Here is a 24475-nt window from a genome sequence, read left to right as displayed (position 1 = left end):
GCATCAGTTCAGTGCAATTGAAACTGAAAAGGCTCCCTTTTAGTCCCACACTGTCCTAGTGGACACAAAGGAATAACGTGCTGCCCAGAAAAAGAGCATTATATTATCTTCCACAGTACTTACTAGCGTCACATGCCCCTTAGAATTCTAAACATGACAATACTACTCTATCTAACCCTCCCTTAATAAAAGCAATATTTAGATAATACGTTTTAATAAAGTGTTAAAAAATGTAAATATCTGGTGGTCACGGCGGGGCCCCTGGGTATTATATGTCCCTTAGCCCCCCTTCCCCATGATGGCTACTCTGGAGCTACTCATAAAAGGGACAATTTGGAGGAGAGATATATTCATTTATACTATCTGTATATGTGGTAGCTCTAGTAAATCATTACAGACGTTCCCCAGAAACACAAAGATTGTGACCTTTTTTATCCTGCAGGTTCTGTGAGCAGCTGACAGTGTGGCACATTGTGGGGAGATCAGTATCTAGGAGATGTGTCTATAAATCACACAGCACTGCATCTCCTGTGTATAGCAAGTCACCCGTGACCGCCTTTCAGTTCTTCTGTACAGGCAGCATGGAGCAGGGCTGCCAGGACTTGTAGCTTCAAGTACACATTGAGATACACACTGTCCTCATTCCGAGTTGTTCGCTCGCTAGCTGCTTTTAGCAGCAGTGCACACGCTAAGCCGTCGCCCTCTGGGAGTGTATCTTAGCTTAGCAGAATAGCGAACGAAAGATTAGCAGAACTGCTACTAAATAATTCTTTGCAGTTTCTGAGTAGCTCCAGACCTACTCACAGATTGCGATCACCTCAGTCCGTTTAGTTCCTGGTTTGACGTCACAAACACGCCCTGCGTTCGGCCAGCCACTCCCCCGTTTCTCCAGACACTCCGGCGTTTTTCCCTGACATGCCTGCGTTTGTAGCACACTCCCGGAAAACGCTCAGTTACCACCCAGAAACGCCCCTTTCCTGACAATCATTCACCGATCAGCAATGCGATTGAAAAGTGCCGCAGGATCCACAGCAAAACTGCTAAGTTTTTAGTTAAATAACTAAGCGCATGCGCCATGCATGCCTTGCGCATGCGCATTTTGCAACAAATCGCAGCACAGCTAAAATCGGCAACGAGCAAACAACTCGGAATGACCCCCCACTGTTCATAATACTGAGTCGGCATGTAAAGTGGAAGAAGGGAAATGTGATGGCACTCATAGATTTACTGCTCGGAGGGAGAATGTCATTGCAACTGCACTGTTTAATAGAGGAGATGTTGAGGCCGGCCACACTGAGCGATAACTAGAGATGTGTGCCAAGTAGAGATGAGCGGGTTCGGTTCCTCGGAATCCGAACCCCCCCGAACTTCAGCCTTTTTACACGGGTCCGAGGCAGACTCGGATCTTCCCGCCTTGCTCGGCTAACCCGAGCGCGCCCGAACGTCATCATCCCGCTGTCGGATTCTCGCGAGGCTCGTTATCGCGAGACTCGGATTCTATATAAGGAGCCGCGCGTCGCCGCCATTTTCACACGTGCATTGAGATTGATAGGGAGAGGACGTGGCTGGCGTCCTCTCCGTTAGAATAGATAGAGACACTTGAGTTGATTACTTAGTAATTTTGGGGAGCATTAGGAGTACTCAGAGTGCAGAGTTTTGCTGATAGTTACTAGTGACTGACCACCACCAGTTTTATTTATTATTTAATATAATCCGTTCTCTGCCTGAAAAAAAACGATACACAGTCACATACCATATCTGTGCTCAGCCTCAGTGTGCTGCATGATAATATCATCTATATGTATATCTGACTGTGCTGAGTGCTCACTGCTCACACAGCTGAATTGTGGGGGAGACTGGGGTGCAGTTATAGCAGGAGTACAGTGCACACTTTTGCTGCCAGTGTGACTGACCAGTGACCACCAGTATATTGTCTGCCTGAAAAAGTTAAACACTCCTGTGGTGTTTTTTTTTTCTATTCTATAAACGCATTCTGCTGACAGTGTCCAGCAGGTCCGTCATTCATTATATTATATAAATATTTACCTGCAGTAGTGTTATATTTTTTTTGTTCATCTCTATCATCTTTATCATCTCTATATTAGCAGACGCAGTACGGTAGTCCACGGCTGTAGCTACCTCTGTGTCGTCAGTGCTTGTCCATAATTGTATACCTACCTGTGGTGGGGTTTTTTTTTCTATCTTCTTCATACTAGTAGTTTAGGAGTCTGCTGACAGTGTCCAGCAGGTCCGTCATTATATTATATATACCTGCAGTAGTGATATATATATATTTTTTATATCATTATCATCTCTATACTAGCAGACGCAGTACGGTAGTCCACAGCTGTAGCTACCTCTGTGTCGTCAGTGCTCGTCCATAATTGTATACCTACCTGTGGTGGTTTTATTTTTCTATCTTCTTCATACTAGTAGTTTAGGAGTCTGCTGACAGTGTCCAGCAGGTCCGTCATTATATTATATATACCTGCAGTAGTGATATATATATATTTTTTATATCATTATCATCTCTATACTAGCAGACGCAGTACGGTAGTCCAAGGCTGTAGCTACCTCTGTGTCGTCAGTGCTCGTCCATAATTGTATACCTACCTGTGGTGGGTTTTTTTTTTCTATCTTCTTCATACTAGTAGTTTAGGAGTCTGCTGACAGTGTCCAGCAGGTCCGTCATTATATTATATATACCTGCAGTAGTGATATATATATATATTTTTTATATCATTATCATCTCTATACTAGCAGACGCAGTACGGTAGTCCACGGCTGTAGCTACCTCTGTGTTGTCAGTGCTCGTCCATAATTGTATACCTACCTGTGGTGGGTTTTTTTTTCTATCTTCTTCATACTAGTAGTTTAGGAGTCTGCTGACAGTGTCCAGCAGGTCCGTCATTATATTATATATACCTGCAGTAGTGATATATATATATTTTTTATATCATTATCATCTCTATACTAGCAGACGCAGTACGGTAGTCCACGGCTGTAGCTACCTCTGTGTCGTCAGTGCTCGTCCATAATTGTATACCTACCTGTGGTGGTTTTTTTTTTCTATCTTCTTCATACTAGTAGTTTAGGAGTCTGCTGACAGTGTCCAGCAGGTCCTTCATTATATTATATATACCTGCAGTAGTGATATATATATATTTTTTATATCATTATCATCTCTATACTAGCAGACGCAGTACGGTAGTCCACGGCTATAGCTACCTCTGTGTCGTCAGTGCTCGTCCATAATTGTATACCTACCTGTGGTGGTTTTTTTTTTCTATCTTCTTCATACTAGTAGTTTAGGAGTCTGCTGACAGTGTCCAGCAGGTCCGTCATTATATTATATATACCTGCAGTAGTGATATATATATATTTTTTATATCATTATCATCTCTATACTAGCAGACGCAGTACGGTAGTCCACGGCTGTAGCTACCTCTGTGTCGTCAGTCACTCGTCATCCATAAGTATACTAGTATCTATCCATCTCCATTGTTTACCTGAGGTGCCTTTTAGTTGTGCCTATTAAAATATGGAGAACAAAAATGTTGAGGTTCCAAAAATAGGGAAAGATCAAGATCCACTTCCACCTCGTGCTGAAGCTGCTGCCACTAGTCATGGCCGAGACGATGAAATTCCATCAACATCGTCTGCCAAGGCCGATGCCCAATGTCATAGTACAGAGCATGTAAAATCCAAAACACAAAATATCAGTAAAAAAAGGACTCAAAAATCTAAAATAAAATTGTCGGAGGAGAAGCGTAAACTTGCCAATATGCCATTTACCACACGGAGTGGCAAGGAACGGCTGAGGCCCTGGCCTATGTTCATGGCTAGTGGTTCAGCTTCACATGAGGATGGAAGCACTCAGCCTCTCGCTAGAAAAATGAAAAGACTTAAGCTGGCAAAAGCACAGCAAAGAACTGTGCGTTCTTCGAAATCACAAATCCACAAGGAGAGTCCAATTGTGTCGGTTGCGATGCCTGACCTTCCCAACACTGGACGTGAAGAGCATGCGCCTTCCACCATTTGCACGCCCCCTGCAAGTGCTGGAAGGAGCACCCGCAGTCCAGTTCCTAATAGTCAGATTGAAGATGTCAGTGTTGAAGTACACCAGGATGAGGAGGATATGGGTGTTGCTGGCGCTGGGGAGGAAATTGACAAGGAGGATTCTGATGGTGAGGTGGTTTGTTTAAGTCAGGCACCCGGGGAGACACCTGTTGTCCGTGGGAGGAATATGGCCATTGACATGCCTGGTGAAAATACCAAAAAAATCAGCTCTTCGGTGTGGAAGTATTTCAACAGAAATGCGGACAACAGGTGTCAAGCCGTGTGTTGCCTTTGTCAAGCTGTAATAAGTAGGGGTAAGGACGTTAACCACCTCGGAACATCCTCCCTTATACGTCACCTGCAGCGCATTCATCATAAGTCAGTGACAAGTTCAAAAACTTTGGGCGACAGCGGAAGCAGTCCACTGACCAGTAAATCCCTTCCTCTTGTAACCAAGCTCACGCAAACCACACCACCAACTCCCTCAGTGTCAATTTCCTCCTTCCCCAGGAATGCCAATAGTCCTGCAGGCCATGTCACTGGCAATTCTGACGAGTCCTCTCCTGCCTGGGATTCCTCCGATGCATCCTTGAGTGTAACGCCTACTGCTGCTGGCGCTGCTGTTGTTGCTGCTGGGAGTCGATGGTCATCCCAGAGGGGAAGTCGTAAGACGACTTTTACTACTTCCACCAAGCAATTGACTGTCCAACAGTCCTTTGCGAGGAAGATGAAATATCACAGCAGTCATCCTGCTGCAAAGCGGATAACTGAGGCCTTGGCATCCTGGGCGGTGAGAAACGTGGTTCCGGTATCCATCATTACTGCAGAGCCAACTATAGACTTGATTGAGGTACTGTGTCCCCGGTACCAAATACCATCTAGGTTCCATTTCTCTAGGCAGGCGATACCGAAAATGTACACAGACCTCAGAAAAAGACTCACCAGTGTCCTAAAAAATGCAGTTGTACCCAATGTCCACTTAACCACGGACATGTGGACAAGTGGAGCAGGGCAGACTCAGGACTATATGACTGTGACAGCCCACTGGGTAGATGTATTGACTCCCGCCGCAAGAACAGCAGCGGCGGCACCAGTAGCAGCATCTCGCAAACGCCAACTCTTTCCTAGGCAGGCTACGCTTTGTATCACCGCTTTCCAGAATACGCACACAGCTGAAAACCTCTTACGGCAACTGAGGAAGATCATCGCAGAATGGCTTACCCCAATTGGACTCTCCTGTGGATTTGTGGCATCGGACAACGCCAGCAATATTGTGTGTGCATTAAATATGGGCAAATTCCAGCACGTCCCATGTTTTGCACATACCTTGAATTTGGTGGTGCAGAATTATTTAAAAAACGAGAGGGGCATGCAAGAGATGCTGTCGGTGGCCAGAAGAATTGCGGGACACTTTCGGCGTACAGGCACCACGTACAGAAGACTGGAGCAACACCAAAAACGCCTGAACCTGCCCTGCCATCATCTGAAGCAAGAAGTGGTAACGAGGTGGAATTCAACCCTCTATATGCTTCAGAGGTTGGAGGAGCAGCAAAAGGCCATTCAAGCCTATACAACTGACCACGATATAGGAGGTGGAATGCACCTGTCTCAAGCGCAGTGGAGAATGATTTCAACGTTGTGCAAGGTTCTGCAACCTTTTGAACTTGCCACACGTGAAGTCAGTTCAGACACTGCCAGCCTGAGTCAGGTCATTCCCCTCATCAGGCTTTTGCAGAAGAAGCTGGAGACATTGAAGGAGGAGCTAACACTGAGCGATTCCGCTAGGCATGTGGGACTTGTGGATGGAGCCCTTAATTCGCTTAACAAGGATTCACGGGTAGTCAATCTGTTGAAATCAGAGCACTACATTTTGGCCACCGTGCTCGATCCTAGATTTAAAACCTACGTTGGATCTCTCTTTCCGGCAGACACAACTCTGCAGGGGTTCAAAGAACTGCTGGTGAGAAAATTGTCAAGTCAAGCGGAACGCGACCTGTCAACATCTCCTCCTTCACATTCTCCCGCAACTGGGGGTGCGAGGAAAAGGCTCAGAATTCCGAGCCCACCCGCTGGCGGTGATGCAGGGCAGTCTGGAGCGACTGCTGATGCTGACATCTGGTCCGGACTGAAGGACCTGACAACGATTACGGACATGTCGTCTACTGTCACTGCATATGATTCTCTCACCATTGAAAGAATGGTGGAGCATTATATGAGTGACGGCATCCAAGTAGGCACGTCAGACAGTCCGTACGTATACTGGCAGGAAAAAGAGGCAATTTGGAGGCCCTTGCACAAACTGGCTTTATTCTACCTAAGTTGCCCTCCCACAAGTGTGTACTCCGAAAGAGTGTTTAGTGCTGCCGCTCACCTTGTCAGCAATCGGCGTACGAGGTTACTTTCAGAAAATATGGAGAAGATGATGTTCATTAAAATGAATTATAATCAATTCCTCCATGGAGACATTCACCAGCAGCAATTGCCTCCACAAAGTACACAGGGAGCTGTGATGGTGGATTCCAGTGGGGACGAATTGATAATCTGTGAGGAGGGGGATGTACACGGTGATGAATCGGAGGATGATGATGAGGAGGACATCTTGCGTCTGTAGAGCCAGTTTGTGCAAGGAGAGATTAATTGCTTCTTTTTTGGTGGGGGTCCAAACCAACCCGTCATTTCAGTCACAGTCGTGTGGCAGACCGTGTCACTGAAATGATGGGTTTGTTAAAGTGTGCATGTCCTGTTTATACAACATAAGGGTGGGTGGGAGGGCCCAAGGACAATTCCATCTTGCACCTCTTTTTTCTTTCATTTTTCTTTGCGTCATGTGCTGTTTGGGGAGTGTTTTTTGGAAGGGCCATCCTGCGTGACACTGCAGTGCCACTCCTAGATGGGCCCGGTGTTTGTGTCGGCCACTAGGGTCGCTTATCTTAGTCACACAGCTACCTCATTGCGCCTCTTTTTTTTCTTCTTTGCGTCATGTGCTGTTGGGGGAGTATTTTTTGGAAGGGCCATCCGGCCTGACACTGCAGTGCCACTCCTAGATGGGCCAGGTGTTTGTGTCGGCTACTAGGGTCGCTTAGCTTACTCACACAGCTACCTCATTGCGCCTCTTTTTTTCTTTGCGTCATGTGCTGTTTGGGGAGTGTTTTTTGGAAGGGCCATCCTGCGTGACACTGCAGTGCCACTCCTAGATGGGCCAGGTGTTTGTGTCGGCCACTAGGGTCACTTATCTTAGTCACACAGCTACCTCATTGCGCCTCTTTTTTTTCTTCTTTGCGTCATGTGCTGTTTGGGGAGTATTTTTTGGAAGGGCCATCCGGCCTGACACTGCAGTGCCACTCCTAGATGGGCCAGGTGTTTGTGTCGGCCACTAGGGTCGCTTAGCTTACTCACACAGCTACCTCATTGCGCCTCTTTTTTTCTTTGCGTCATGTGCTGTTTGGGGAGTGTTTTTTGGAAGGGCCATCCTGCGTGACACTGCAGTGCCACTCCTAGATGGGCCAGGTGTTTGTGTCGGCCACTTGGGTCGCTGAGCTTAGTCATACAGCTACCTCATTGCGCCTCTTTTTTTCTTTGCGTCATGTGCTGTTTGGGGAGTGTTTTTTGGAAGGGCCATCCTGCGTGACACTGCAGTGCCACTCCTAGATGGGCCAGGTGTTTGTGTCGGCCACTTGGGTCGCTGAGCTTAGTCATCCAGCGACCTCGGTGCAAATTTTAGGACTAAAAATAATATTGTGAGGTGTTAGGTGTTCAGAATAGACTGAAAATGAGTGGAAATTATGGTTATTGAGGTTAATAATACTTTGGGATCAAAATGACCCCCAAATTCTATGATTTAAGCTGTTTTTTAGGTTTTTTTTTAAAAAACTCCCGAATCCAAAACACACCCGAATCCGACAAAAAAAAATTCGGTGAGGTTTTGCCAAAACGCGTTCGAACCCAAAACACGGCCACGGAACCGAATCCAAAACCAAAACACAAAACCCGAAAAATTTCCAGTGCACATCTCTAGTGCCAAGCCCTGTTTTTTTGTTTTGGATCTGTATTAACTTCATGTTTTGGTTTTGCTAAAACCACCTCCACATGTTTTGGTTTTGGTTTTGGATCTGTGTTGTTTTTTTATTGATAAAAACAGCTAATTTGGACCTTCTCTTGTTCTTACAGTATTAACCCCAATAACATGAATTTTCATTCATTTCCATTCAATATTGACCCCCTCACAGCTTGCAATATTGGGGGTCATTCCGAGTTGTTCGCTCGTTGCCGATTTTCGCTATGCTGCGATTTGTTGCAAAATGCGCATGCGCAAGGCACGCAGGGCGCATGCGCTTAGTTATTTAACTAAAAACTTAGTAGATTTGCTGTGGATTCTGCTGCGCTTTTCAGTCGCTCTGCTGATCGGTGAATGATTGACAGGAAAGGGACGTCTCTGGGTGGTAACTGAGCATTTTCCGGGAGTGTGCTAAAAAACGCAGGCATTTCAGGGAAAAACGCGGGAGTGTCTGGAGAAACGGGGGAGTGGCTGGTCGAACGCAGGGCGTGTTTGTGACGCCAAACCAGGAACTAAACGGACTGAGGTGATTGCAATCTGTGAGTAGGTCTGGAGCTACTCGGAAACTGCAAAGAAATATTTATTAGCAATTCTGCTAATCTTTCGTTCGCTATTCTGCTAAGCTAAGATACACTCCCAGAGGGCGGCGGCCTAGCGTGTGCAATGCTGCTAAAAGCAGCTAGCGAGCGAACAACTCGGAATGAGGGCCATTGTTCACCAACATAACCTTTCTGGCTGTCTAAACTAAGCAGCAGAGTAGAGGCACAAACACACAAGAGTTATTTCTGTTTAAAAATGTTTTTCAAATTAGTAATGTATTAGCAGAACCAATGAGACCAACTTGCAAGTACTTTCAATAGAAAACAATACACCACATAAATTTACTAAGAATTATCTGTGAAATATCATTGCTCAAAACTCAAAAGTAGTAGTAGTTAGATAACAGCAAAGAAAAATAACGTAAACTATGTGTAAAATAGAAACAGCAGACGTGGATGCTCCCTACACGAGTGCACATGCCCCCAGCACATGCCTGTTCTCAGTACTCAATCTGTACTTCCCTTATGGGGCCCCCGGGTCACTGATGACTGGCACTCTGTGCCCATGTAAACCCCTAATCAATCAGCCTTTTTGTTGAGTAGCTCCCTAAATTTCCCCAACCACTAGAACAGTGGGCCTCATTCAGGTTTGTAAGCAAACCAAAAAGTCACACAACTAGGCAAAACCATGTTTCACTGCAGGTGAGGTAGTTGTAACATGTGCAGAGAGAGTTATATTTGGGTGGAGTGTGTTCAAACTAGAGATGTGTACCGGACATTTTTTGGGTTTTGTGTTTTGATTTTGGATTCGGTTCCGCGGCTGTGTTTTAGATTCGGACGCGTTTTGGCAAAACCTCCCTTAAAATTTTTTGTCGGATTCGGGTGTGTTTTAGATTCGGGTGGTTTTTTTTAAAAAAACCCTCAAAAACAGCTTAAATCATAGAATTTGGGGGTAATTTTGATCCTATAGTATTATTAACCTCAGTAACCATAATTTCCACTCATTTCCAGTCTATTCTGAACACCTCACACCTCACAATATTATTTTTAGTCCTAAAATTTGCACCAAGGTCGCTGGATGACTAAGCTAAGCGACCCAAGTGGGCGGCACAAACACCTGGCCCATCTAGAAGTGGCACTGCAGTGTCAGACAGGATGGCACTTAAAAAAATAGTCCCCAAACAGCACATGATGCAAAGATAAAAATAAATAAAAAAAAGGAGGTGCAAGATGGAATTGTTCTTGGGCCCTCCCACTTACCCTTATGTTGTATAAACAGGACATGCACACTTTAACAAACCCATCATTTCAGCGACAGGGTCTGCCACACGACTGTGGCTGAAATGATTGGTTGGTTTGGGCCCCCACCAAAAAAGAAGCAATCAATCTCTCCTTGCACAAACTGGCTCTACAGAGGCAAGATGTCCACCTCCTCCTCATCGTCCGATTCCTCATCCCTTTCACTGTGTACATCCCCCTCCTCACAGAGTATTAATTCGTCCCCACTGGAATCCACCATCACAGGTCCCTGTGTAATTTCTGGAGGCAATTGCTGGTAAATGTCTCCACGTAGGAATGTATTATAATTCATTTTGATGAACATCATCTTCTCCACATTTTCTGGAAGTAACCTCCTACGCCGATCGCTGACAAGGTGACCGGCTGCACTAAACACTCTTTCAGAGTACACACTGGAGGGGGGGGGCAACTTAGGTAAAATAAAGCCAGTTTATGCAAGGGCCTCCAAATTGCCTCTTTTTCCTGCCAGTATACGTACGGACTGTCTGACATGCCTGCTTGGATGCTGTCACTCATATAATCCTCCACCATTCTTTCAATGGTGACAGAATCATATGCAGTGACAGTAGACGACATGTCAGTAATCGTTGGCAGGTCCTTCTGTCCGGACCAGATGTCAGCACTTGCTCCTGACTGCCCTGCATCACCGCCAGCGGGTGGTTTTGGAAATGTGATCCTTTTCCTGGCAGCTCCAGTAGCGGTAGAAAATGAAGGAGGAGCTGTTGGCGGGCAGGGACGTGCGGGGAGCTAAATGGCTCAGGAGGCACTGGCTAACCCCAGAGCCAGATTTCCATGCAATATAAAAGCCAAAGGGTACATTTGGGCATTATACACAGGTACAGCAGTATAAACTCCTGGAAATTTGGTGAGTTTTGATCAGAGATGTGCAGAAAAGATAGACAGGTGAGGCACTGCCTCACCTGCCATAGACTTTTTACTCCAGAGTTTGGGCTATAAAAATTACTAGAATAATGCAAAGAAGATATTTCAAACAAATTATTAGCATTTTTCATATACTTTATTCAATCAAAACTCTGGTTTAAACGTAAGTATGACAGGAAAGGCTCTGCCTCACCTGCCTCACCCCACCGCACGTCACTGTTGGCGGGTCACGTTCCGCTTGACTTGACAAGTGTCTCACCAGCAGGTCTTTGAGCATCTGCAGACAAGTGTCTGCCGGAAAGAGAGATACAACGTAGGCTTTAAACCTAGGATCGAGCACGGTGGCCAAAATGTAGTGCTCTGATTTCAACAGATTGACCACCCGTGAATCCTGGTTAAGCGAATGAAGGGCTCCATCCACCAGTCCCACATGCCTAGCGGAATCGGTCCGTTTTAGCTCCTCCTTCAATCTCTCCAGCTGCTTCTGCAAAAGCCTGATGAGGGGAATGACCTGACTTAGGCTGGCAGTGTCTGAACTGACTTCACGTGTGGCAAGTTCAAAGGGTTGGAGAACCTTGCACAACGTTGAAATCATTCTCCACTGCGCTTGAGTCAGGTGCATTCCCCCTCCTTTGCCTATATCGTAGGCAGATGTATAGGCTTGATTGGCCTTTTGCTGCTCCTCCATCCTCTGAAGCATATAGAGGGATGAATTCCACCTCGTTACCACCTCTTGCTTCAGCTGATGGCAGGGCATGTTCAGGAGTGTTTTCTGGTGTTCCAGTCTTCGGCACGCGGTGGCTGAATGCCGAAAGTGGCCCGCAATTCTTCGGGCCACCGACAGCATCTACATTACGCCCCTGTCATTTTTTATAGAATTCTGCACTACCAAATTCATTGTATGTGCAAAACATGGGACGTGCTGGAATTTACCCACATGTAATGCACGCACAATATTGGTGGCATTGTCCGATGTCACAAATCCCCAGGAGAGTCCAATTGGGGTAAGCCATTCTGCGATGATGTTCTTCAGTTTCCGTAAGAGATTGTCAGCTGTGTGCCTCTTCTGGAAAGCGGTGATACAAAGCGTAGCCTGCCTAGGAACAAGTTGGCATTTGCGAGATGCTGCTACTGGTGCCGCTGCTGCTGTTGTTGCTGCGGGAGGCAATACTTCTACCCAGTGCGCTGTCACAGTCATATAGTCCTTAGTCTGCCCTGCTCCACTTGTCCACATGTCCGTGATTAAGTGCACACTGGGTACAACTGCATTTTTTAGGACACTGGTGACTCTTTTTTTGACGTCTGTGTACATTCTCGGTATCGCCTGCCTAGAGAAGTGGAACCTAGATGGTATTTGGTGCCGGGGACACACTACCTCAAGAAAATCTCTAAGTCCCTGTGAACTAACGGCGGATACCGGACGCACGTTTAACACCAACATTGTTGTCAAGGACTGAGTTATCCGCTTTGCAACAGGATGACTGCTGTGATATTTCATCTTCCTCGCAAAGGACTGTTGGACAGTCAATTGCTTATTGGAAGAAGTACAAGTGGTCTTCCGACTTCCCCTCTGGGATGACGATCGACTCCCAGCAGCAACAACAGCAGCGCCAGCAGCAGTAGGCGCTACACTCAACGATCCATTGGAGGAATCCCAGTTAGGAGAGGACTCGTCAGACTTGCCAGTGACATGGCCTGCAGGACTATTGGCGTTCCTGTCTAAGGAGGAAATTGACACTGAGGGAGTTGGTGGGGTGGTTTGCAGGAGCTTGGGTACAAGAGGAAGAAGGGATTTAGTTGTCAGTGGACTGCTTCCGCTGTCACCCAAAGTTTTTTAACTTGTCAATGACTTCTGATGAATGCGCTCCAGGTGACGTATAAGGGAGGATGTTCCTAGGTGGTTAACGTCCTTACCCCTACTTATTACAGCTTGGCAAAGGCAACACACGGCTTGACACCTGTTGTCCGCATTTCTGTTAAAATAATTCCACACCGAAGAGGTGATTTTTTTTGTATTTTGACCAGGCATGTCAATGGCCATATTCATCCCACGGACAAAAGGTGTCTCCCTGGGTGCCTGACTTAAACAAACCACCTCACCATCAGAATCCTCCTTGTCAATTTCATCCTCAGGGTCAGCAACACCCATATCCTCATCGAGTTTACATCAACAGTGACATCTTCAATTTGACTATCAGGAACTGGACTGTGGGTGCTCCTTCCAGCACTTGCAGGGGGCGTGCAAATGGTGGAAGGAGCCACCTCTTTCCGTCCAGTGTTGGGAAGGTCAGGCATCGCAACCGACACAATTGGACTCTCCTTGGGGATTTGTGATTTAGAAGAACGCACAGTTCTTTGCTGTGCTCTTGCCAGCTTAACTCTTTTCATTTTCTAGCGGGAGGATGAGTGCTTCCATCCTCATGTGAAGCTGAACCACTAGCCATGAACATAGGCCAGGGCCTCAGCCGTTCCTTGCCACTCCGTGTCGTAAATGGCATATTGGCAAGTTTACGCTTCTCTTCAGTTGATTTTAATTTTGATTTTTGGGTCATCATTTTACTGAACTTTTGCTTTTTGGATTTTACACGCTCTCTACTATGACATTGGGGATCGGCCTTGGCAGACGACGTTGATGGCATTTCATCATCTCTGCCATGACTAGTGGCAGCAGCTTCAGCACTAGGTGGAAGTGGATCTTGATCTTTCCCTATTTTACCCTCCACATTTTTGTTCTCCATTTTTTAATGTGTGGAATTATATGCCAGTAATATATCTGGAATTAGACGGCAGTAATGTCTGGAATTAGATACCACTATAGATACCAGATAACACTGTGACTGGAATGATGATGACCTATGCACAGTGACAGGACACTGCCACAGCACCCTACAGCAGCAAGATGCAGCACAAGACACTGGACTTTTAGTCACCACAATGCAGCACTGACACTGAGCACAGATATTGAGCACTGATCAGGATACTAGAAGTGACACAGAGCAGCAAGATACAGCAATGGCCTACTGTACTGTACTACTATATACTGGTGGTCACCACAATGCAGCACTGTACTACTATATACTGGTGGTCACCACAATGCAGCACAGATATTGAGCACTGATCAGGATACTAGAAGTGACACAGAGCAACAAGATACAGCAATTGCCTACTGTACTGTACTACTATATACTGGTGGTCACCACAATGCAGCACTGTACTACTATATACTGGTCACAACAATGCAGCACAGATTGAGCACTGATCAGGATACTAGAACTGAGTCTGACACGGAGCTGCAAGATACAGCAATGGCCTACTGTACTTTACTACTATATACTGGTGGTCACCACAATGCAGCACTGTACTACTATATACTAGTCACAATAATGCAGCACAGATTGAGCACTGATCAGGATACTAGAACTGAGTCTGACACAGAGCTGCAAGATACAGCAATGGCCTACTGTACTGTATTACTATATTCTGGTGGTCACTACAATGCAGCACTGTACTACTATATATATACTGGTCACAACAATGCAGCACAGATTGAGCACTGATCAGGATACTAGAACCGAGTCTGACACGGAGCTGCAAGATACAGCAATGGCCTACTGTACTGTACTACTATATACTGGTGGTCACCACAATGCAGCACACTGAGCACAGATATTGAGCTTTTCAGGCAGAGAACATAGCCACGTCCTCTCCTCTCAATCTGCAATGAACGAGTGAAAATGGTAGCGACGTGCGTTTCTTTATACGGAATACGAATCTCGCGAGAATCCGACAGCGGGATTATGACGTTCGACCTCGTTCGGGTTAACCGAGCAAGGCGGGAAGAACCGAGGCTGCCTCGGACCCGTGAAAACCATGTGAAGTTCGGGGGGGTTCGGATCTCGACGAACCAAACCCACTCATCTCTAGTTCAAACAGAATTCTAAATTGCTGTGTTAAAATTAAGCAGCCAGTATTTACCCTGCACAGAAACGATATAAACATACTTGCCTACTTTAAATTTCTCCTCTCCGGGGGAAGCCCGGAGAGGAGACACTGCAGATGACTTCGGGGGGCGGCTTGTGACATCATCAAGCCCCACTCCAACATTGGGAAAACACAGCAAATCGCAGGTTCGTGGGGAAGGGGGCGGGGCTAAAATGATGCAAATTCGCGTAATTTTAACCCCTTCCCCACCCCACTGACCCTTGAATATGGGAGAATATCTCTCCATCCTGCCCGCATCACTAGGGTGCGAGCAGGGTGCAGGAGACCTGACTACTCTTCCGGGGGAGTGTGGGGCTACCCCAAAAAACGGGAGCCTCCCGCAGCTTCCGGGAGAGTAGGCAAGCATGAATATAACCCACCCAAATCTAAATCTTTCTGCACATGTTACATCTGCCTCATCTGCAGTGCAACATGGTTTTGTCCAGTTGCTTGCTTTTTTTTTGTTTGCTATCAAACCTGAATAACCCCCAGTGTTCCGTACCTGTGCGGTGTAGTGCGGAATACTTTGGGACACACAGTTATATATTGAGCAAGTTACAGTGAAGGACACACAGTACAGGTCAGATACAGTGCAGTTCGCATACAGTGCAGGCTGGATATGTTGGCAGAGTGTATTGGAATTGCCTTGTGCAGTGACGTCAGTCCACACACTTAATGACTTAAACAGTAACGCAGGTTTATTCAGTGAACAAAGGTGACTCAGATGTAATACTGATATAGGCAATTAGGGGCCCTTATATCATACAAGGTAACAGCAGTGGTAGCGGTACTTATCAGGAGTTGTCTCCAGTGGTGATGGACGGAGGACTGCACAGCCATGCAGTATGACTCCCGCTGTAGTGAAGATGCGGCTCCCGGCTCAGCGTCAGCACCGGTGCCGTGATGCATGCAAAGGAACGCTGTGAGTCTCTATAGTTGAGATCTGCTCCTGGTCTCAGCTCTGCACGCTTACACTCACTCAAAGGACTCAGTCTCTCTCACTAACTCTAAGATGGAGGAGCAGGGATTACATCACATAGCTCCGCCTCTGAGTGACTCTTTGCACTAGGGATTAACACTAGGGGATACGGCCATAGACTGCTATGTACAAGAAGACAGGCACAGACTGTCTCCGGTCACATATTTAAAGAACATGACATTTTATCAAACAAATCAATAAAGTCATTTCTGTAACCGAAAAAATAATGTGAAGCAAAACAGTAAGAATAAATCAACATTAACTTCTAGTCCACATTCCATCAGGAGTGCATGTAACAAGTGTCCTTTTGTCAATACATCGGCAATATTTTCTTCACTTGCAACATACTCCAAATTGACGGACTTGTTTTCCACCAACTCACGGATGAAGTGATGTCTTATAGCAATGTGCTTAGACCATCCATGATGCTTTGTGCTACAAGAAAGATCAGTTGCTCCCTTGTTATCACACTTTATGTTGATGATCTCACTGTGGTAAAGAAGACCTAATTCACATGAAGTCTCTCTTATCCAAAGCGCTTTGAAGTTTCTGTGAGCGCTATGTACTCTGTTGTAGAAAGTGCAACTGTTGGTTGTTTCCTACTTGCCCAGCTTACGGATGCATCTACTAGTGCAAACAGCTATCGAGTATAAGAACATCTATCATCCTCATCTGACCCCCAGTCGGCATAACGGAATACTTTTAAGCTGGTACCTGTTGATCTGATAAATCTCAACTTTAGTGAACTTGTACCTTTGAGGTACCTTAGTATTCTCTTTACTGCAATCCAGTGTTGTCTTCCAGGATTATTTGCGAACTGGCTTGTTCGACTTACTGCATGTGTGATGTCAGATCGTGTCCCAATACTTGCATACAACAAACTACAGTACCAATAGCATTTTAATAAGGGATTTCTTGCATTTCCTCTATCTCCCTCTTGATACTTGGTGACATGGTCTTGACCATCTTTGTGCTTTTGTCAATGGGAGTACTTACTGTTTTTTTATCTGTCATTCCATATTTGGAAATTGTTGCCTCAATGAATGTTTGTTGGTCAATTGTGACAGTGCCTTCTTCCAGGTTTTGTTCAATTTTTATACCTAATAGATGATTTGCAGGGACTAGATCTTTCAACTTGAATCTTTGTTTAAGCTGGTGCTTCACGTCAGTGATGTGATTTTCTTGACCTGCCAAAAGTAAATCATCCACACAGACAGCTATGATGAACAACTTTTCTTATATAGTCTTATGATATAGGCAGTGATCAGTCTCTGACCTAACAAAGTTCAATTCTAGAAGCACTGCATCCAACTTCACATACTAGCAATAACCACTTTGTTTGAGGCTGTATAGTGACTTCTTTAAGAGGCAAACCTTCCCAGTTTGGACTATATCCATATCATAGTGTTCAGGTGGTTCCATGCAAATTTCCTCAACTAACTCTCCATTCAGGAATGCAGAATCAAAGTCTAGCTGATATAACAGTAGATCATGTAGTGTAGCAATAGCAATCACTAACCTTAAGGTGCTATACCTTGCGACTGGTGAGTAGATCTATCCGTAATCGATTCCATACTTCTGGGTATAGCCCTTGGCAACAAGGCGGGCTTTGTAACGAGCTACTGTCCTGTCTGCTTTCAACTTCTTGCAGAAAACTCACTTGTTTTTAATTGTTTTACGGTCACTTGGTCTATCAACCATAGTCTACGTACTGTTAGCATTTAGTGCTGACAGCTCTGTATCAATTGCTGACTTCCACTCTGTCCAATCACTGCTTGACTTTGCTTCATATATGTTTCTAGGTTTACAGTAAGCTATGTTTGCATAATCCTCACTGTATTTCTTGGCTGGATCACTTTTGTTGCTCCTCATGGAACTTCTGTTCCCTGACTTGTCTGCTTTGACACTCTCAGATTCAGACACACTTTCTGCTGCCTAAACATCCAATGATACATTTTCTTGTTGCTCCACTGCTCCAGTTAATGGTGCTGTCTCGTAGAATACCACATCTCTGGATTTAAGAAGACGTTTACTTGTAAGATCCCAAAGACTGTATCCTTTGCTTTCGTCGCAGTACCCGAGCATTATACAGTCTATGGATTTTGGATCTAGCTTTCTCCCTTTCTCCTTTGGTATATGTGCAAAAGCTTTATTCCCGAAGACAAGAAGATGACTGACACTTAGATTTTTCCTGGACCACGCCTCCAGTGGCGTTTTACCTTTGACGGCCACTGTAGGTGAACGATTCTTTTGGTATACTGCAGTAGATACTGCTTCTGCCCAAAACTTTTTTCCAGGCCAGCATCATAGTCCATGCTCTTTCAACAATTGTGCGGTTTGCCCTCTCACTCACGCCATTCTGTTCCGGTGTGTAAGCAATTGTTAGCTGGTGCTTTATGCCATATTTCCTAAGGAATGCTGCTAAGACTTTGTTATCTAAAGGCCCATACACATTAGACGATGTCACTCTGTGAGCGGCATGGTCTAACGTTTCCCCCTCCCGGGCCGGCCGGTCGGCGGCCGCCTGTACGCACTGAGCGATATGACCGCTCATATCGCTCAGTGACGTCACGCCCCCGCCAGCCCTGCATGAAGGTCGTGGACGACAGTCCACATCCTTCATGCATGCCCTACCGACAGCGGCGATCGTTGCCGACCCGCGGGGCCGCGCATCGGTCGTCGCTGGCGGCATACACACTTAACGATAAAATGAGCGACGTCGCTCAAGGAGGGGGAAAATGAGCGACGTCGCTCATTTTATCGTTAAGTGTGTATGGACCTTTACTCTCCATCGTTGACTGATCTTAGACAGGTCTGAACCTAAAGATCCTAATTCTCCACCAGGTTTTTGTATTCCACAATTTTGTTGACCAATTCACTCTTCTCTTTAAGAAAGTACACGTGTGCCATTCTTGTGGCGTCATCAATGAGAGTCATGAAATACCTGTAGCCACTGATTGATTCTTCATCAATTGGAGCACACACATCTGTGGGCCTAATTCAGACCTGATTGCTAGGCTGCGTTTTCGTACAGCGGGTGATCAGGTCTAAACTGTGCATGCGTATGCACTGTAATGCATAGGCACGTCGCACGGGTACAAAGCGGATCGCCGCTCAGCGATGGGTTTGTGCGAAGGATCCATTTGCACGGGCGTTTGCAAGGAGATTGACAGGAAGAAGCTGTTTGTGGGTGTCAACTGACCATTTTCTGGGAGTGGTTGGAAAAACGCAGGCGTGTCCAAGCATTTGCAGGGCGGGTGTCTGATGTCAATTTCCGGTCCTGAACAGGCTGAAGCGATCACAGCGGCTGAGTAGGTCTTGGACTACTCAGAGACTGCACAAAATCTGTTTGTATGGCTCTGCTACACATCCGTTTGCACACTTGCAAAGCAAAAATGCACTCCCCCATGGGCGGCGACTATGCGAACGCAGGACTGCAAAAAAACCCTAGCGAGCGAACAGGTTTGAATTAGGCCCCATGTGCACTAAAGCTAAGGGTGTCTCTATTAACTGACTTTCGAAATGGGTTGCGAGTGTGCTTGCCTTTTATACAACTCTCACACACGGTCTGATACAGTGCGGGTTAGATATAGTGTGGGTCAGATACAGTGCACATTACAGTGCGGGTTGTATACAGTGCAGGTTAAAGTGTGGGTCGCATACAGTGTGGGTCAGATACAATGCAGGTTAGAATACGGGTTGGATAGTGTGGGTCAGATACAGTGCGGTTTGTATACAGTGCGGTTCGGATACAATGCAGGTTACAGTGCAGGTCGGATACAGTGTGGGTCAAATACAGTGCGGTTACAGTGCAGGTCAGTGTACACAACACTCTCCCAGTGCAAATGTGTGCCATAGACTGTAGCTGTAGCAGCCTCCAGGGTGGACGAGAATGCAGGGAGCATGCTATTTCAAAGACCCACTGAAATCAATGGGCTAACCAATCCGTAGTCAGCCCATTGATTTCAATGGAACTTCAAAATTGCCGCCTGAATCCAAAACCCACTTAATCCAACAGCAGGAAGATGACGTTTTCCCTTGTTGCAGGATCCAAATATAGCGAGGAGATACAAGTCCCAGTCCGGATCTACTCGGATTTAGTAACTTCAGGTGGGCACGGTTCTCTGAGAATCAAGCACATTCATCTCTAGCGATCACATCACACTGGATCATAGGGGCCCCAGGCAGTGCCGTAACTAGGCATTTTAGCGCTGTGTGCAAGATAGGGACAGTGCGCGCCGTAGGTGCACGAAAAATATATAGGAGCGTGGCTTCATGGGGAAGGGGTGTGGCCACAAAATAATACCAATTCATACAACGGTGCATAGTAGTCTCCATTATTCAAATTACGCTGCACAGTAGCGCCACTACACCAGGTAGAGCCCCTTTTTACACATTATGGCAGACAGTGTCGACTTTTTACACATTACGGCAGACAGCGTCCCCCTTTTTACACATTATGGCAGACAGCGTCCCTTTTTACACATTACGGCAGACAGCGTCCCCCATTTTACACATTACGGCAGACAGTGTCCCCCATTTTACACATTATGGCAGACAGTGTCCCCCTTTTTACACATTACGATTACGGCAGCCAATCCCCCTTTTTACACTTTGCGACAGACAGAATAGATAGAGAGATAGATAGAGAGATAGAGAGACAGACAGACAGATACTTACCATCTCTCCCCGCTGGAAGTCAGGCTCCTCGGTGCTGGCAGATCCCGGGCAGGGGAGAAGGAGGTAGAGGGAGGGGGACTGGAGCCGCAGCAGCGCTATGTAATTGGTAGAGGTGCCGCTGCAGCAGTCCCCTCTCCTTCCGCATTGGCTGCCTGCACCGCTGTGAATGCTGGGATGAGGGAAGCGCATCCCAGCATTCACAGTAGCGCCGGGCAGCCAATGCAGGAGAGGGGACTGCTGCAGCGGCGCCACTACCAATTACATAGCGCTGCTGCGGCTCCAGTCCCCCTCCCTCCTCCTCCATCTCCCCAGCCTCCGGCGCTTCTGCTCTCCTCCCCTGCCTCCGGCTTCTGCAGCGCACACAGCAGAGGCGGCTTGTAATGAGTCAGTATGACTCATTACAAGCCGCTGGCCGTTGCGCCCTCAGGGCGACTGCACTGTGTGCCACGGCACATTTGTGGGGGGCCCTTACCAATAAAATTACAAAATGTCAAATAACGCCACCTATATGCCATACAGTGCCACCCATTTGTTACAGTGACCCCTGTTATACCAAACAGTGTCCTGTTATGTCACACAGTGCCCCTCTACGCTGCAGTATCCCGTTATGCCAGTGTTCAATATTTAGCCACACTACAGTGGCCCCTACTGAAGTGTCCCCTATTATGCCTCACACTGTCCAAAGTGTTTCCTATATACCACACAGTGTTCACTCTTACTACACACAGTGTCCTCTATTATACCACAGTGCCCCCATATGCCACACAGTCTACTTCTATTATGCTACACAGTGTCCTCCATATGCCAGTTCCATGTCTTATACTACACAGTGCTCCCCTGTGCTGCAGTATTCCCTGTTTTCCCCACTACTGCTACTCACCTTTGAGTCCTTGGGCTCCTCTGATGTTGGGATGGTATCCGGACTCCAGGTCGACAAAAAAAAGGTCGACACACCTTAGTTTGACGCCAAATTGTCGACACACCTTAGGTCGACATGGACAAAAGGTCGACATGGACAAAAGGTCGACATGAACAAGGTCGACATGGAAAAAGGTCGACATGAGTTTTTCGTAATTTTTTTCTTTTTTGGAACCTTTTCATACTTAACGATCCACGTGGACTACGATTGGAACGGTAATATGTGCGGAGCGAAGCGGAGCGGAGCGAAGGCACCATGCCCGAAGCATGGCGAGCGAAGCGAGCCATGCGAGGGGACGCGGTGCACTAATTGGGGTTCCCGGTCACTCTACGAAATAAACGACACCAAAAAAACATAAAAACTCATGTCGACCTTTTTCCATGTCGACCTTGTTCCCGCCGACCTTTTGTCCATGTCGACCCAAGGTGTGTCGACCAATTGGCGTCGACCTAAGGTGTGTCGACCTTTTTGTTGTCGACCTGGAGTCCCAGACCCGGTTGGGATGAGGCAGATGCAGAGTTGTAGTATGCACAGTGTAGACAGAACTGTTCTCTGCTCCCTTAAGTGTTGTGGACATGACATAATACTAGAGGGACTGAGGAACTGCACTATACATGCCCTTGCGTCTGGAACAGGTACCACTAGGCATCTGTTCCTGTGTTCGTTAACAATTCCCCCCCCCCCACCCCCATCTGGTCCTGTGCTCCAACCTCGTTATACCACTGTGAAAGAAATTTAGTTCCTTTTCTCATCTAACTTCAAGGTGTAACATAAATTAAGATAATTTGTATTCTTATTACCATTGATGTTCAATATCATATCCTTACATGCAAGATAAACAGTAGCACAAACGGAATAAAATGTATATATTTTGTTAACCTATTTTTGTGCTCGGGCAGTGTCTCAAACTGCTGCCTATCATGTGTGAGGGTCTGTCTTACACTCAGTGCTGTAACTAGAGATCTGGTGTCTGTTCTCCCTGCCAAACTGTCAATATTGAGGCTGTTGCTCCTCACTATCACCTGACTTATTCCTACAGTTACAGTACATTGGCTCCAGAGGTTCCCAAACTGTGTGCCGTGGCTCCCTGGGGTGCCTCGGGACACTTGCAGGGGTGCCCTGGGTTGGTGGTCCAGGACCAATTCAAATTATTCATGGTCAATATAATAGGCAAAACCAGTGCTGGTGGCTGCCAGTCATAAAATATGTGGCCAAACAGAAGCAAATCTTGTCCCTCACCACACAACTGACCCTAAGGATGACATATAAACGCGATCTACTTAATGTAATATTTCTCAATAAGAAATTTTTGGCCTTGGGATGCCGTGAAAAAATTCTGATATTCTAGGGCGCCGTGATTCGAAAAAGTTTAGAAACACAGGGGGGAATTCAATTAACCACATTAAGGTTGACTTAAAGCGCATATTGCAACCTATTTGAGCATGTTCGCTCCTGCAACACTTGTCATTCAAATAAAAAAAACTTAATGTGGCACCTGTGCTGTAATCCTACAGTGTGCGACTTGGGGGAACTGCATAAAAAGTGGAGAATCACCATGAACCTAGAAAGGTGGCAAACAACATATCCAGCATCTCAGTGATACATTACACTGAGGATGCTAGTAGCCGGCCCGACATACAGTACACAGAAAATCTCAGTGACTGACCATACAATAAATAGGGCATCCCAGTGCCTGCCATAATAGAGCATATTTGTCAGTGACACTCTATCATCCCTTTATCATTAATTAACCCCTTCTCAAAAGAAGTTACTCATCTCATTGAACATAATTTGTCTCATTAAACTCTTCATCCCCATTATTACATAACTCCTAGATCACCAGTTATATTTATGTTCATTAACCCCTAGTCACCTCCCTAATTAACTCCATTAAATCATTAACTCCTTCACCCTTGTAATGAAACCAAAATATCCTAACTAACATCCCAGGGCAGCATGTTTGGTAATTTAGTATTCTGGTTTCCGTCCATTTCTGCCATGCAGCGTCACATCAGATGAATCATTTGCTTTATCCATTGTTTCTAAATTTAAAACTGCAGATAACATGGAGGGAGGTGTCTGAAGGGGTAAGTGTGACAGGCCAAACGTTGTTAGCTGAAGTTGTTGTTTGGTCCTTACCTGCAGATGTTATTACATTTCTTTTTGTGAAGATATAATTCAAAGTACTTATCAGAAGATGTTGTTCAGCACCTTACTGGACGATGTAATCCAAATCCTTATTAGTAGTCATCTTCCAATGTCACCTAATTGAAGCAGGAATTACTCAGAGTATCCATCTTGGGCAAAATGTCACCACAAAATGGCTGCCAGCTGCTGGGCATCCTTTCTATAGGGCTGTGACATCACAATGCATGCAGGCAGCAGCTAGAGATGGCTGCAGCTCAGATCAGCTCTGGGCCCTACCTGCCACATTTATATAATAACAGTACATGTTTGCTTGGTGAGTGCAGCTGCTGCTGCTCATGGGATACATAAGTCCTGGCCATAACTAGAGGTCTGTGTCCCAGCTTTAACTGAGGCTCAGTCTCAGATGATGTCTTCCAAATCCATATTCACCATCTTTTGCTCAATTAAAAGTATGCCAAGATCCACTAACCTCTCCCTCCCAAACAAACTTTTAATATGGAGGTGGTTGCTCTTATTTATTTCTTCTTATTATTAATAGATTCTTATATAGTGCAGCATATTCCATTGTACTTTACAATTGGAACAACAGTAACAGAACAAATTTGGGTAATAATGGACAGCGTAGAGATAGGAAGACCCTCATCGCAAACGTACAATCTATAGGGAAATTAATAGAACAGGTGCTATCTATTGCATAAAGGTCCAGACAGATTGCAAAGGTTCTTAATGGGCTGAATGGTATGGTCACCCAGCAATGTTGGCCGAGGGTGCGGAGGATGTGATAGTGAAGAAAGACAAAAATGTGAGGATATGTGTGGATGTATAGAGGGGATGTAATTAGATTGGGAAGCATCCCTACAGTTAAACTGACCTACACACAGGGGGGAATTTCATTAACCACATTAAGGTAAAGTTTTGCTGCTGGTCGGTTTAAA

This window comes from Pseudophryne corroboree, chromosome 2, assembly GCF_028390025.1.
Source record: "Pseudophryne corroboree isolate aPseCor3 chromosome 2, aPseCor3.hap2, whole genome shotgun sequence".
Classification (NCBI taxonomy): domain Eukaryota; kingdom Metazoa; phylum Chordata; class Amphibia; order Anura; family Myobatrachidae; genus Pseudophryne; species Pseudophryne corroboree.
This window is presented reverse-complemented; position numbering follows the sequence as displayed.